Consider the following 16,651-nt stretch of genomic DNA (forward strand, 5'->3'; position numbering starts at 1 on the left):
TGTAGAGAGTTCTGAATCACAAGACTTTGTTTTGAATATTGCCATTCTTGTCTGCCTTCTGGAAAGAGGTATTGCTGATGTTCTCCGCCTCAACGAAGGTTATAACGTCTTGCATGAAGAAGAAAAAAGTGAAGTTGAGAAACTGACGTAAAGGAAGAACTTGGTGGCAGAAGGGGGGAAAGTCCCTTTTGATACACCACATCAGACTGGAAGGATGTTTAGGGTTTCATAACAACATGACAATGAGATGGTCTAGTACAGGGGTCTGCAACGTTTAAGACAAAAAGAGCCACTTGGACCCGTTTCCGAAAAAAAAAGAAACTGGGAGCCGCAAACCATTGCGACATTTAAAACAAATATAACACTGCATATATTGTTTCTTACCTTAATGTCCGTTCTGACAGCGGGCGGGAAGGTGACTAACGCACGCACCGCCCCCATGCGACGTCACAGCCAGTACAGCGCCCGCCACAGTGGGGAGTGTCAGGGCGCACAATGCGCCTCCTCCCCTCGCTAGTATCCGCCCCGGAACCGCGGCAAAAGGTGTAAAAGAGCTACATGCGGCTCCGGAGCCACGGGTTGCAGACCCCTGGTCTAGGTCTATCAATCTATGTGAGTGTACTCACTTGGGCACCTTGTACAGAGGCGTGTCCTGCAGCTGGGGGCAGGGTGAGCTGTCCATGGGAGTGGGGTGATCCGCCCCTGGGGGACGGAGCGAGCCTCTCTGCCGCCTCCTCCTCAGCTGTAGGACAGCTGAGGGAGAGGCAGTAGGCCAACGCAAGTCCCATGCTGCAGTTTCAGGCAGCATGGAACCTACAGGCACCAAAGAAGAAGAAGAAGAGGAGGAGGAGGAGTTTGGATTTCATATCCCGCTTTATCACTACCCTAAGGAGTCTCAAAGCGGTTAACAATCTCCTTTCCCTTCCTCCCCCACAACACTCTGTGAGGTGAGTGGGGCTGAGAGGCTTCAGAGAAGTGTGACTAGCCCAAGGTCACCCAGCAGCTGCATGTGGAGGAGCGGGGATGAGAACCCAGTTCACCAGATTACGAGTCCACCGCTCTTAACCACTACACCGCGCTAAGCCACCACGTCACTCCTAAAAAGTTCTGAGAGCCCTATTTTATTTTATTTTAACTCATTTTGTCACACGCACCCTCAGTGAGGACACCCAGGGCAGCCCGCTTCCCCCGTACCCCCCTTCCTCCGCCTCTGGTTCAATGCCATTTACCATGTGGCTTTTTCCTACTTTTAATTGCATCAGTGTGTTTCTGGTTTTTGAGCAATCTACATCCTATGTCACTTCAGAAGAACGAATGCTCTCTGTGCAAGTGATACAACCTATCTGGCAGGGGTTCATTTTTTCTTCTGCAAGTGATGTCTACATTGCGGGCACCATGCCACAAGTCACATCCACATAGGAAGTAACCCACAGTCCAGGAAAAAAGGGAATAAATGAAGTGAAAAGAATATTTTATTATACCTGCCTTGGTCCTGCAACATGGAAACGCTTTAAGCCTTCTCAAGCATGGTCAAGTTAAAATCTAGGCAACTGAAGAAGCCTAATCGGGAGAGTCAGGCTGGCATCACCCATATACTCAAAAGAGATTATTCATCCAATGCCAAATAATTCTGAGGTGGTGTCACCTGCATTAATAAAGACATTTAGCCCTTGAAAAAGCAGCCGAATTCCTGATTCTGAAAAATTGCTTCACCCATCATTCCACTGCATGACAGGATGTGAACGTGCTGACACATGAGGAAAGAATGAAAAAGCTTACACCTGGGCTTAGTTGAAGAAGTTATCCATTTGATGCAGAAAACATTAACGGAATTAGACAGTGGCTCAATTTGCATGCAACACTAAGCCAAACCGTGGTCTAGTGTGGCCATGCAGATTCTCAAAAAGGAGATTGTAGTTGCTTTGATCCTGCTTAGGTTCATAGTTTAGCTCGTTTTTCACCAGAAATAAGTTCAGAGTAACCCTCAGCAGCTACAATGTGATGTGGCGGGCTGTGGGCTGCCTTGGGTGCCTTAATAAGCATACATTTATTTACCTGTATGCTAGAGACAAAATGTAAACATGACCCACTCAGATATTTCGCTTTCAGAGACTCTGGTGTGGGATTTGAAGCCTCCTGAGGAAAGCAACGCTACCAACTCAACTATTAACAAGGCCTTCTTAACATATCCAAACTGAGAGAAAATAGGGGTTCGTTTTCCAGAAAATACAGGCACTTTTCTCAAAGACCCTGCAAGATAAGCCTCTTTGCCTAATGTCCCAAGAGAATAGCCCTAGGCTCATAACCCACCTACTCCTAATGGAGGTTCATTAGATTGGCCTAGACTTTAGGGGGCAGCATTCAAGCATGCACTATGACAAGATAAACTATGACACTGAAGAGACTGGAAGTTCTTGAGCTAAAGAACTCTACAGTTTTTTCTTATGCTGCTTTGAAGGAATGGGAGTTGTTCAGATTGCACTTTGCTTCAACCAGCCATGCGTACTGTGCTGACTCAGGATCAGCTATTAAGAGGAAAGAGCCATGAGGGAACTCCCAGACCTACTGCATCTCTCCCAAGAAGAGCCATTACATCTGTTTCAAGGAGGCCTTAAATAGGAAGGATGAATAAGTAGAGGAAAGGATTGTGGGAAATACAGGGGAGGCGAAGAGCGAGAGAGACTGAGAATAGCAATACTTGGTGAAAAGCTCCTGTTAGCAATTATCCCATCAGCACCAAAGCACTAAAGCTTTTTTTGAGGAAAAATAAAATCCCTGCTCCTAACTCTGGTTTCACGTAGATGCGGTGATATGAGATGTCAAGAGTTTAACAATGATCAGCCAGAGAGCGTATTAAACCACAGCAGAACTAGTCAGCCTAGAAGCTGTTGTTTTGTTAAGTTGTTATTAATGTTGATGGTGTGTTTTGTACTGCTTTCTTGTTTTAATATTTTAACCATAAATGTCAAAGGCTCAGCTTGAAAGACATGCACAGATCTTAAATCAACAGCAAACACTACGGTCAAAAGTAAATCCAGGCATTTTGCGATGTTAAATTACTTGGTTGCCATTTGCTTCTTGTTACAAGTTTATGGCCAGGTTAGAAATAACTGGAAAAACAAACAGTCACATAGCTATTAACTAACTGTTAAAGGACAGGGGAAGACAAGCTATAGAGTTCAGCCTTTTACTAACCCTCGGCATGGGCAAAGTATTACCTAGAGGTCAGCCCTGGAAAGTGATCGTTCTGAATTGCAGTTATATTATTCCCCACTCACAGAATAAAATGTTTTTACTTGCTATGTAGTAAAGCCTCACCACATGTCTCCCCGCTCTGAAAAGCTGCAAGGCAGATCTCAGCCGTTCATATTTTGTGGATAATAGTTTGTTCTGCAGTTATGGAATGTGATGGAAGGAAAACATAGCACTAAGTTATTGTGTGGAGGCTGTAGCCATAAACCAGAGATGAGAAACCTGTACCCACCCACCCTGTTGATGGACTACAACTCCAATTATCCCTGCCCCTTGTCAGAGTGGTACATGCCCTGGTTATCCCCAGTTGGACTACTGCAATGCACTCTACATGGGGCTATCGTTGAAGGTGACCCGGAAACTACAACTAATCCAGAATGCGGCAGCTAGACTGGTGATTGAGAGCAGCCATTAGGACAATATAACACTGGCCCTGAAAGATCTACATTGGCTCCCAGTATGTTTCCAAGCACAATTCAATGTGTTGGTGCTGACCTTTAAAGTCCTAAATGGCCTTGGCCCTGTATACCTGAAAGAGCATCTCTGCTTTTTAAGCAGAGATTGGATGGCCATCTGTCATGGATGCTTTAGTTGAGATTCCTGCATTACAGGGGGTTGGACTAGATGAACCTTGGGGTCCCTTCCAACTCTATAGTTCTTTGACTCTATAATCCCAAATTAAGGAACCTGGGAATATTTACAGCAAAATTGCAGGTTTCACAGGAGTAAAGCTGTTCATAAAAAAGCGCCCGATCTTCTCTCTCCGTTTTAAACCGAAAGCAATCCCTGACTTTGCAATCTGTGGTTCTCATATACAAAGTGTTAGTTCAATGTCAGATCTTCAGTATTCTCTTCTTAAAGAGCATCAATGCAGTTTGGTGCTGGAGTCTGACATAAGGGCAAGATAACCACATTCTGCCGAGAAACATAATAGAAATAATGGAAAAGTACTCCATGCCATTTGTTAGGAATGCAACTTGAACACCAGCAGCCAAAACAAGCTAAAAGCAAAGTCAGTATTCTGAAATGATCTGAAAACGTGCTAGAAAACATTACGGCAATGTAAAAGGCCATATTTCCTTCAAAGGATAAGCCGTCCCTGAACCACGTTTTTTGTGTGCGTTCTGACAATCCGTGTTCTTTATTTTCCTCCTTTCCCCCTCCTTTCTTTTCCCTAGAACAAATATTTACCCCTGATTTATGTTTGCATTCAATAAATCCATCTCTCCTTATAGTATACGATATATGCCTACATGAAACATATGTATATAAACAATATTTGTAGACTAGTGTCAATCAAATGATTCACTGAGAATAACAGGAATTAAAAATTTGGCAAGGCTGGGGTTTTCTGAAGGAATTTGCCTGGCTCAAAGCAAGAAACAGCTCTTATTAAGAAAGTTATTCATTTACATACTCCTGGCTGAAGCATAGCTTAAGGTATGCATGCTTGGCAAGCTTATTAGGCCTTTTCCCCACAGGAGAAAGAAACCTCAGGCCTGGGGACCAAGTGCAACCCTGCAAGCCCGTTGAACTGACCCCAGGTCATGCCACTCTCTGGCCTGCTTTATACGTTGAGTGTTTTTTCCTCCTGGAGTGTGTCGTTGAACTCTGCTTATGCCTCTTGCTTGTCTGGGTTGAAAAGAAGAGAGGGCTGTACAAGCCTCTGTTGAAACTAGCATTCTGTGCAAAGGTAAAACTCAGGTCCATTTTTGTGTCCAATTTTGCCTCTGCTCCCCCCCCACACACACACCAAAAGGAACTCAAAAAGTTCCCCACCACCACCGTTTAGAAATATCACGTGGTGCCACTCATCCTGCTCATCTCCCACTCCACTTGGCTTATTCAAATTACCCAGCCTGCCCACCTTGTTATTAACAGGTGAAAAGCTCCAGATTTTGATCATTTGCGTCATGCTAGTTCCTCATAAAAGGTAAAGGGACCCCTGACCATTAGGTCCAGTCGTGACTGATTCTGGGGTTGCGGCGCTCATCTCGCTCTATAGGCCGAGGGAGCCGGCGTTTGTCCGCAGACAGCTTCCAGGTCATGTGGCCAGCATGACTAAGCCGCTTCTGGCAAACCAGAGCAGCACACGGAAACGCCGTTTACCTTCCCGCCGGAGCGGTACCTATTTATCTCCTTGCACTCTGACGTGCTTTCGAACTGCTAGGTTGGCAGGAGCAGGGACCGAACAACGGGAGCTCACCCCGTTGCGGGGATTCGAACCACCGACCTTCTGATCAGAAAGTCCTAGGCTCTGTGGTTTAACCCACAGCGCCACCCCGCGTCCCTTTAGTTCCTCATATTTTGCCTAAACTTCCCACCTGCGCGTTTCCTCAAATCAAGAGATGCTCCCCAACTTTGGAATTACCGCTCACCCCCTCCAAGAGGCGGGCAGGGTTTGCAACCCAGCGCGGGGCTTCCTGGGACCAGGGTGCCACCCACCTTGGCTACAGGGTGGCCGTCACCCTGCCCCCATCCTGGCAGGCCAATGGGCTGCAGGCTGTGCGAGGGCAGGAAATAGGGCCAGTGCTCATATTTTTTCTTTCCAGGTTCACCCTCCCGACCCTCCCTAAAATATAACAAGGTCTTCTTTTGCAGATGAACCTCTTGCTTCCTAGGTCAGCGGGCGCTGCTATGGTCGTAAGATGGTTGCTGTGTTCCAGAACCGAGAAGGAATTTCCCTGCATTGGCAGGTTTTGCCTTCCCTGTAGCAAATCGTCACAACTTTGGCGGTTTTAGGCCTTGGTCAGTATTCTACAGCAGGGGTAGGCAACCTAAGGCCCGGGGGCCGGATGTGGCCCAATCACCTTCTCAATCCGGCCCACAAACGGTCCGGGAATCAGCGTGTTTTTACACGAGTAGAATGTGTCCTTTTATTTAAAATGCATCTCTGGGATATTTGTGGGGCCTGCCTGGTATTTTTACATGAGTATAATGTGTGCTTTTATTTACAATGCATCTCTGGGTTATTTGTGGGGCATAGGAATTCATTAATTTCCCCCCAAAAAATATAGTCCGGCCCACAACATGGTCTGAGGGACGGTGGACAGGCCCACGGCTGAAAAAGGTTGCTGACCCCTGTTCTATAGTCTATCTTTGAGAAGGGGGGGGTAGCATCTTCATGCACCCCCATGCAGCGGCGTTTGCAGGGCCCGTCAAAGGGTTGATTGCGGGAGTCGCTGGCCCACATTTTGGATTTTAATGGGCTGTTTTAATGCATTGGCATTTCTGAGTTACAAACTTCCCTGGAATTTTTTAATGAAGAGTGCTATAAAAATGTTTTCAATCAGTAAAATTATCAATTGATTTCAAAGTACCAGAAACCATGAGGCCATCATTTGAAGTAGTGCTAGGACAGGCTTACTCAACCTCGGCCTGCCAGATGTTTTTGGCCTACAACTCCCATGATCCCTAGCTATCGGGACCAGTGGTCAGGGATGATGGGAATTGTAGTCTCAAAACATCTGGAGGGCCGAGGCTGAGGAAGCCTGTGCTAGGACTTAACTCATCTGGTCACACAGTCATATCTGATTGGTTAACTTTTTTACTTTTTTCTGATTGGTTAATTCTTTTAACATTTGGAGTTAATGGCTTACAGACCTCCTGGTTTTTGAGTATTTGGGGTTCCTGTTATCCAGCACTTTTCTTCTTCCCCGAACTGGAAAATTCTCCTGATAAGAGGGAAATTCAGCCAGCTGACTCCAATAATATGCAGGGTTCTGCAACGCACCAGTTCCTCACATGGTGCTTGTACCCACAGACTGCCTCCTTGCCACTGAGAGCCAGGTGCAGTATATAGTACATCAGTGTGAAACCACCATCATACTGAACTCAGCAAGAGGATATTGGCTTTGGCAGCCATGCAGACCACATGGCTTTGCCCTGAACTTTAAATGACCTTGAAAAAGCTAGTTGTTGATCAAGGATACTGGTGAGAAAATAGATGGCAAGGCTGCCTTTCAGACTTGGCAATTTATGCTCAGCCCCAGGATCTAGTGTAGAGCAATAAAATCTGGAAGGTTCATAGGACAATGTCTAAAATGGAACATTTCATAACCTGCAGGGTTCCGAACTGGTGACAAATCGTACCTGATTGTGGAGCTGAACTATGATTCATGAGCCGTCCTATCTCTGAGTGACACGGAGGATTTTTACTCAGAAGTGAACTTCAGAGCATTCAAGTGGGCTTGAAATTGTGTAGAAAACAACTTGGTATTTAGAAGCTGCCTCATCTTTAGAAAGTATCTGTCTTATTCACATGGACATCTGTCCTACCCACCCACGATGATCTTTGTTTTCTTCTTCATGGACAAGGAAGAGAGCTGACTGTACTTCAAAACTCAAAACACCACTTCACAATTTCAGACGTCACTTTGCTCTCCTTCCACCATTTGCAAGAATATCAACATTCCGCTGTCGTCATTCTGTCCCTCCACCCACCCTCTTCCCTGCTCCTTCCTTCCCCATTTCCTAAGGCCCATTCATCTCATAAAAATACCTCGCAGAATCGTAGAGTTGGAAGGGATCCCAAGGTTCATCTAGTCCAACCCCCTGCAATGCAGGAATCCTGACCACAGCCATCCCTGGGGGGGCTCAAACCACCCACCTTCTGGTGAACAGCCAGGCACAATGTCCCCTTGCACCACAGATCATTTGGGTGTGTGTTTACCCTCACTATAAAAATCACTATCATCTCACATTTAACCTGGCAGAATGCTGTGGCATGCTGATTATGAGGTTGTTTTCGAAAGCACTGAAACTTCAGCAAACTTGGGTTTTGCAGCGTATATCTCTGTTCTGAGCCCTAGTTTCTCTTTTCATGTCTTTTGTTACTGTTTGCTCTTTTTTTTCTTTATTCACTCAGCATCGACAACCAAAAGAAGAAAGTAGGTACTCTTGCTCTTTGGTTATGTCGCTCCTTGGCATAGCTGTCAACTTTTCCCTTTTCTTGCGAGGAATCCTATTCAGAATAAGGGAATTTCCCTTAAACAAAGGGAAACATTGACAGCTATGCTCTTTGGTTTGTCTACAGGAAGTTTACAGAGCTTGTCTTAATGGTTCGTTGACCATATTAGCAGTTCCAAACAAGATGTACAGTAGTAGAAGAACACATTGAGGTCATGGAATAGTGTAAGGGAATTATTCAGAGATGTGGACACGAAACCCACAGCCTACCCCATTCTGAAAGCCCCTTCATTTAAATTTTCTGTACTAAGATATGATACCGGAGTGGAGAATACACGTGTCATGTATGACATCTGCATTGCACATGTGGGAATTGCATGCCAACTGTCTTATTTCTTACTACACACAGGCAGCGATCAAGGAAGGATTAGGCCCCCTATCTGTACACATTCTTAAAGGGCTAAGGGTGGGTGAGAAAATGCACACATGTGTACACATCTACGGCTCAACTCATATTTTGTCACCAGGTATCATATGCACATCCTATGTACTACATCCTATGTACTATGTACATCCTATGTACTACTATGTGCTACATCCTATGTAGCAGTTCGAAAGCATGCCCACCGCAAAAAAAAAGTGCAAGTCGATAAATAGGTACTGCTCTGGCAGGAAGGTAAACAGCATTTCCATGCGCTGCTCTGGTTTCGGTATTCCATAGTGCAGCTTAGTCATGCTGGCCACATAACCCAGAAAAACTGTCTGCGGACGCTGGCTCCCTCGGCCTGTAAAGCGAGATGAGCGCCGCAACCCCAGAGTCGTCCACAACTGGACTTAACTGTAAGGGGTCCTTTACCTTTACCTTTTTATGTACAAAAATAAATCTTGCTTGAGGCGGCTCAGAGACTGACTTCCAGAAAATTAAAGCTGTAGGGTCAACTCTTATTACAAATAATATTTGATTTATATATATATGGCTCTCCAGGACTTGAATTGGGAATCTCATGGTCTAGGGATGTTCTGGGGGAGAAATGCAACTGGATCTCCCAACATACTTTCCATCTTCTGAAAGAAGCTATGGGTCCACCAGTTTAAATCAGAGACATGGCCCAAGGAGAAGGGGAGTCCTAAAAGACTTCAGACCCAAATACCTGAAGGAAGCCCTAAAAGGCTTCGGCCCTGTATACCTGAAGGAGTATCTCCACCCCCATCATCCAACCAAGACACTAAGGTCCAGCTCCGAGGGCCTTCTGGTGGTTCCCTCATTGCGAGAGGTGCGGTTACAGGGAACCAGGCAGAGGGCCTTCTTGGCAGTGGAGCCCTTCCTGTGGAACGCCCTCCCATAAGATGTCAAGAAAATAAACAACTATCTGACTGTTAGAAGACAGGTCCAAATCCCATCCCCAAGGTCTATTAGCCATGGAGATGAAAACATACAAGCACCAGTCATGGCTGCATGTTTCCCATCCATGGTTAACAGCAGTTTGGGGATGGTTTGGATTAGGGCTATAGCATAGGGGTGCCATATTTCAGGAAGTGAAAATCTGGACACAAAAGTTGTTTAACTTCTTTTGTTTTGTTTGGGCCAATGTTGTTGAGCTATTTTTTGGGAAATTCGCCAAAAAGTCAACACTTCCAATATAGACTGCTATACACCTGGACGCTATTTTCAGTGGACAAATCCCAGATGTATGGCAGCCCTACTATAGCATGGAGCAGGAAATTTGGGAGGCATGTGCACAGACCCCTGCCATGCCAGGGATGAGGGGGGTGGGATACATTTGCAGGCTTCTTTCAGACTAAGGACCACTTTCCATTCTTGGCAACTTTCCAAGGATGACCTGGCAGTGGTGGGTGGGGCCAGAGGCAAACATGGGAGGAGCAACAAAAGTGGGAGGAGCAAGCGTTTACCTTTGACTATCCTCCATCCATATGAACAAGAAGCATCAACAGAGTTCAAGAACACATTCCAGCCAGGCAAAAGCACATGAGCTGCAAAGCAAGGACTAGTGAGGCCTGCAGTGTTATGAGGGCTAGACAGAGAGGCCTGGAAACTGTAGAAACAAAATGAGTGCCGATTCTGTTTGCTTTTCAAGTGCAAAGTTAAAGTGTTTCTATTTTTTCTAGGTATTTCAGTTGTTTATGTTTTAATGCCTTTTTTAAGCAAAAAAAAAAACCCCACATTGTTTTGCTTGCATTTTATGTTTATATATTATGGTTTCAAGACCATTTGTTGGGTCTTTTCTTTCATACACTGCCTTCCATATCTGACTGATGAAGGGTGGTTTAAAATATTTTAATAAACGAATTAGTTTAGATTTCAAAAGTGATGTTTTAGGAAGCTAGCACCCCTTGCTTTTCCACAAGCACAAATACACACACACACACACACACAAACACACACACACACACACACACACACACACACAGATAGGGGAGAAATTTGTTTCAGCTGACATGTGAATATGAAACTCTAATTAACACTTCCTGAAACAATATGCAAACTGAAGTGCAGCTACCCTTTGAAATTCACACTTCTCTGAATTCTATGGTGCAGTTTTCCAACCAAATAATGCATGCAAAATGTGTATATTAGAGGAAAGGGTGCATAAAAATGTGTGCATCGGTGAAACTAACATACAAAAATGCATGACACGAGACAGTATTGTTTGCAAAAAAAAAATGTGGCTGTTGGACAAAATGACACACAAAATGAGTTCATGGGGGGGGCGGATTCCACTAAATGCTGACAAATTTGTATGTGGCCTTTTCTTTTCTTTTAAATAAAAGCAAACTGGTTCAGAAATGCGGAGAACTGAGTTTAAGACTGGAAACATGAGAAACAGAAAGAAACCCAAACTGGCAGAATGATCCATTTCTCCCACTAAAAGCGACACAGAACCCTTTCCATCATGACTACTCAATCAAAGATACCAGTGCATCTCCAATACTCGCAAATATACCTAGCAAGGGCCGCCCTGAACCTCCTAATGTTTAAAAAAATCCACCCAGGACCACTAGGCTATACAGAGAGAATGTTGGGGACTATTGTATTTGATGTCTTTTGTCAATTGTTGCTTTATAATTAAACCCGTTAAATGAGTCCCGAGGAGAAAGAACATTCAAAAGAAACAATTCCAGCTGTGTTTTGCCTTCTTGAAGCCAGAAAACAAAGGCCATTAATTCACACCACATTTTTTCCCCCTCTCCCAGCAAAAATCTTTGCAAATTGTATGGAAAATATGATTTGATATCAAGCCATGCAAAACTTTCAACAAAGATCAAATGTTGAGTCTAGCCTATAGTATTTTACTCACTGTTCCAGGATGCTGGGGGGAAAGGACACAAAAGCTTTTCGAAACATGTTGACCAGAGACTCTCAATCTCTTCTCCCACCCCAAACTCATAACAATATGTCCATGCCTCTGTGGGTGACAGACTCTCTTCCCTCAACCTTGCATATATGTTGTGTTCTGCTGCAGAGGGGTCAAAAAGAAAATAATGTAGCAATGTAAGAAGAGCTCTTCTGGAGAAGGCCAAAGGCCCATCTTGTCCTCTCACTTGTTCCCAAGGGGTCAGCCCAATGCCTAAGGGTACAGAGAAAAGGGTTTCTCAGAACTATGGTTTTAGGGAAGAGAGCTGTGCCAGGTATTGCTAAGTTATGTATCTCCAAAGGCCAGAAAGTCGTTTTCTAAAACATGGCACACCGAACTTCATACAAATCCAGGAATTGGGGGAGGGGGGGGAGAGCCAAAAGTGCCCAGATCTTTAATCAATCTGTTCTTTCAAGCATCTGGGAAAGGAGCCAAACTTTTTAGACATTGGGTGATGTCTGAGGACAGGCATCACCTCCATTCAAGTATTCTTTGCAGATATCCTGTGAGCAGTGGCATAGCGTGGGTTGTCAGCACCCGGGGCAAGGCAAGTAATTTGCGCCCCCTAACCCGTGGATTTTAGCACTCGAGTGCGAGCGCGCCCCCCCCAGATGTTGCGCCCGGTGCGACCGGCCTCCCCTGCACCCCCCACGCTACGCCACTGAGGGATTTGATGGCTTAAGCAGATTCTTTCATGTATAAGCAAATAGGTTTGAAAGTAGGAAACAAACTTCCCTGCCCCGTGGTTGGATTAGCACCCAAAGGAGGGCCATATAAGCCACGGATGTCCTCCCAGAATGAGCATACTGTAAAAGCATATGTGGCTTCTTGGATATCTCTGCACCCTTTGTTTTATATAGTTATAAATATATAAATAATGAATATCTGCTGTATAGTCAAAAGATGAAACCTTGGGAACTGTTTTGGTCTTCAAAAACACTTTTGAATTGCCAAATGCCGGTGTTAAAACAAAATGACTACAACACAAGCTGTAACCTATTTCCTTCAAAATTGAGCCGGAGAGGGTCTTATAAAACTGTCAGCTTAGATTTGTGTTGCAAAGCCACTGCTAAAACAGAATCGCACTTGATACCACTGATCTACTACATGCTGTATGTAGGTAAATCAATATTAGCCTGATTGCCACAGCCTCTGCCATCACTACCCAGGAGTGCTGGAGTCAGTTGAGCCACAGTAATCAAAGCAGACTGGGATTAATAAAACATCAGAAATGCTTATGGCTTCCTTAAAGACTCAACAATCTTTAAAAAGTTAGAATGGATGATTCAAGGTGCAACAGCAGCAGCCTGACAGCAGAAGGGAATCTTTCTCACGGAAACAAAACCAAACAACCAAATCTGGTTGACTGGACACCTGAGAGGGAAGAATATTTCAGCATTTTGCTAGGGCTGCCAAACGTCCGGACCTTACCGGGATTTCAAAAGGGGAATTGACATCCGGGGAGAATTTCTGGTTTTTCGGGGTGTCCTGGTTTTGGCAAACCTAATTTTGCCTATTTTCTGTGGGTGTGGTAAGTGGTTGCAGGCATGCAAACTACTGTGCCTGTTCTGTCCAGTGCATCATAAAAATATTGACAGGGAGCAGCAAATGGTACGTCATCTCTGACGTACACAACAAAGGCTGCAGTAAGCTCTTTGGGAGGATTCCAGGTGTTCGGCCATCTTTTAAATTGGGAAAATTGAATTTGCTCAGAAAGCCCAAAGAGATCTTGATGCCAGTTTGGAAACTTCAGTATTCCAGAATGCGGCTGCTAGACTGGTGACTGGGAACAGCCGCAGGGACCATAGAACATTGGTTCTACATTGGTTCCCAGTATGTTTCCGAGCACAGTTCAAAGTGTTGGTGCTGATCTTTGAAGCCCTAAACGGCTTTTGGCCCTGTATACCTGAAGGGTGTGTCTCCACCCCCATCATTCAGCCTGGACACTGAGGGCCTTCTGTCGGTTGCCTCACTGCGAGAGGTGAGGTTACAGGGAACCAGGCTGGCTGCCTTCTCAGTAGTCGCACCTGCCCAGTAACACCCTCCCATCAGATGGTAAGGAAATAAACAACTGTTTGACTTTTAGAAGACATCTGAAGGCAGCCCTGTTTAGTAAAGCTTTTGATATTTGATGTTTTATCAAACTCTGTTGGGAGCCGCCCAGAGTAGCTGAGGCAACCCAGTCAGATGGGTGGCATACAAATATTATTATTATTATTATTATTATTATTATTATTATTTCAATGGGGAATTCAAAACATTAATGTTTTTGAATTTTGGGAAGCCTCTGTAGCTATCTATCCAGGTGGTGTTAGCCTCCAAGTCTCATCAGCTCACCCAGCTGACGCTCCCTGGACAGGAACAAGAAGAGTCATAATTCAGCCAACTCTGAAAGGCCACAGGTTCCCCAGCTCTGCATTAAAGGGAGTCTTCCACTGACTGATCCAGTGGATGCACCCCATTTGCGACAACTTCCACCAAACCATGTGACAAACTTGCCTCTGCTGTGTTGATGCTTTCCCTCTACCTGTTCACACACACTAAAGTTTGCCCCTTAGGGGTTGAGACAGCCATTATAAGAGGCATTTATAAAGATGAAAGAGAACTTTTCCTAGGTGCTCAACAAGAACCGTATTTGGGGGTCCAAGTCAACTGAGGTGAAAAGCTCATGCACTGATCTGGGGCCATAATGGCACTTATTTTTTCATTATAATTAGGTATATGAGATCCCCAGAGATTGTTCTCCCATGAAAAAGATAGCAAGTTTGTATGAAGTTAAAATTACTTTCCCCTTTTATTTTACTTTTTATTAGCTAGTCAGATACTTATTATGCACTCTCTGTGTCACATCAATATAGACCATCTGTCGGGACCATATTTCAATATTTAATAGTTTGCACAAGCAGCCCGATCCTAACTGAAGGTTTGTGATGGCTAGATGTTACTAAAAAGCATTGGCACTTGAGTGAGTTGAGATCTTTCAATCCCATTGGTTTCAATAGGATTTACAGCACAATCCTACATATTGTTATGAACTGGGGGCGGGGGGCGGTGTAGGCTGTATGCCTGAGCCCCCTTCTAATTCCTTGATACAGATACCATTCCTGGAATAGGAAGCCCAGCTTCCTGGTGAGGTAATGACCCTCTAAGTATGGACCATTGAGGTAACAAAGGAAGTGGTTCTGTGCCAGAGTTGAGGCGGAGAGGGCGTGCGGCACCCAACATTTGTTATCATGGTGCAGTTTCAAATGTGTATATTACAGACACACAAATACTCCAACACAGAGATTACATCGCATAACTTGTAACTTTCTACATGCATGTAGAAAGGGCATGTGTGCATATGCACATGTATCTATGCACCAAAACTCAACTTGGAGCCAGTCAGGTACTTAAGTGATAATCGGAGAAATCCCTGATCACGTGTCACTGCAGTGCGAGTTTGCCTTGCTAGGATGGAGGCATGCAGATGTTACCCAAACGCTTCTATTAACTTAATCTTCCTCGGAAGAGCCCTTCTGCTGCCAAGTGCTTAAGAGTGACATTCAGGATTTAGATGCCATTTTTGTTCACTGCCGAGGACTAGTCATGTGTAGGAATTTGCGGGCCAGATAATAGGGCTTAGAAGAGAACGCCATGATAACAGATTACTTGCTGCAGTTGATGAACTACAATACAAACGCGAGCCAAAAGAGTGCCTAATCTCAAAGTGCCCTTTCTAACAACTAATTCTTAATTATTTCATTTGTCAGGGGGGTGGTACATGTGTGTTTCTGCTTTTAAAAAGCAAAACTAAAGTCAAGCAAAAGCTTCATACGCTGCTAAACGACATAGAACAATCTGTATTATCATTAATTGGTTGTGCCGTATTAATATTGATTGGTTATACTATTAGAAAAAGACAGAGAAATGCATTAAATCAAACAAGGGGGAGTTTTTCTTTAAAAAAGAAAAAAACCCAGTCAGAAAGAAATAAAGTTTTAAAAGATTTATACCTTAACACAAAACTTTAAAACATATTCAGCACAACAAACGTTATCGGGCTCTGTCCAGTTGTCTTGGCATATGGTGTTGTCTAAGTAATGAAGCTTGCCTTTATATGTTTTTAGCTCAGTTGTTACGTGGGAGGAAATAATTGTACAAGGGGAGGAAAATACCCCAAAGAAAGAATGTTAGCAAATTTAACTTGTTATGGTCCAGTCTTCAGTTTTAAGCCTTCATAACTGATATGGTGAGAAGTGGAGCTCTTCACTTCCACCAGTGCGGCGGAGAATTGCAGTGGAGAGTTGCCATGGGATGAGGCAAGAGACAAAGGAAGGGAGCTTGTGAAACAGGGACAGTGAACCTGTGGCCCTCTGGGTGCTGTTGGACTCCAAACCGGCCCCCATAAGCCCCAGCCAGCATGGCCAATAGTCAGGGATGATGGGAGTTGTAGTCCAGCAACATCCAGATTCTCCACAGGTTCCCTGCCGCTGCTGTAATGCGACTGGCTGCCTCCCTCAGAAACTTTAATGTCATCTCCCCACACAGACCAACAAGGAAGACAAATAGAGAAGTGAGAGGGGAGTCCAACCACAACCACCACCACCCCAGAATGTTTCTGACACAAGTTTCAGACTCAGTTCTTTTTCCAGAATTAGTTTTAAGGTCACTGCAGTCACACACAGAGGCAAGAGAGAAGGTGTGGTTCTCCTGTGCCATTTGACTCCTGCCTTTTTAGATTCCTAATTTGATCAGGGTACATCATTCCCAGTTTACAAATGGAGAACTGAGACTGGAGGCTCATCCACACTTAACTTTTGTTTTCTAGGCATTGTCTGCAGAATCAGTGCAAACAGCAATCAGGATTCTCTGTAGAATTGTTTTCAGCAGTAAAGAGCAGGTTTTTGTGGGGAAAGTGCCAGGGCAGCTGGACACAGCGCTTTGAAGCACCGACCTGCACCTAGAAAGTGTGAATAAGCCCTGGCTTTGAATCAAATCATGGGTGAAATAGGAGTTTAATTCAGTTGTCCAATGCCTCTCTTTTTTAAAAATAAAAAAATCCCAATGGACTATCAAGCTGAACCATACAGGCATGTAGCTATGGTTCCCCTAACTTCATAATAAAAGACATCAGG

At 44.5% G+C, this 16,651-nt stretch overlaps 2 protein-coding genes across 2 annotated transcripts in view; one reads left to right on the plus strand and one right to left on the minus strand.

Annotated features, from left to right (window-relative positions):
- ASAP2 (ArfGAP with SH3 domain, ankyrin repeat and PH domain 2) overlaps positions 1-16,651 on the plus strand; it is a 505,514-nt gene that overhangs the window by 129,827 nt on the left and 359,036 nt on the right. The gene's annotated exons all lie outside the window — the stretch shown is intronic.
- Positions 1-16,651, minus strand: part of LOC308473632 (uncharacterized protein) — a 146,307-nt gene that overhangs the window by 111,585 nt on the left and 18,071 nt on the right. The window lies entirely within an intron of this gene.

The sequence above is a fragment of the Podarcis pityusensis genome, assembly GCF_964106645.2.
Source record: "Podarcis pityusensis genome assembly, chromosome: 3".
In the NCBI taxonomy this organism is placed as follows: Eukaryota; Metazoa; Chordata; class Lepidosauria; order Squamata; family Lacertidae; genus Podarcis; species Podarcis pityusensis.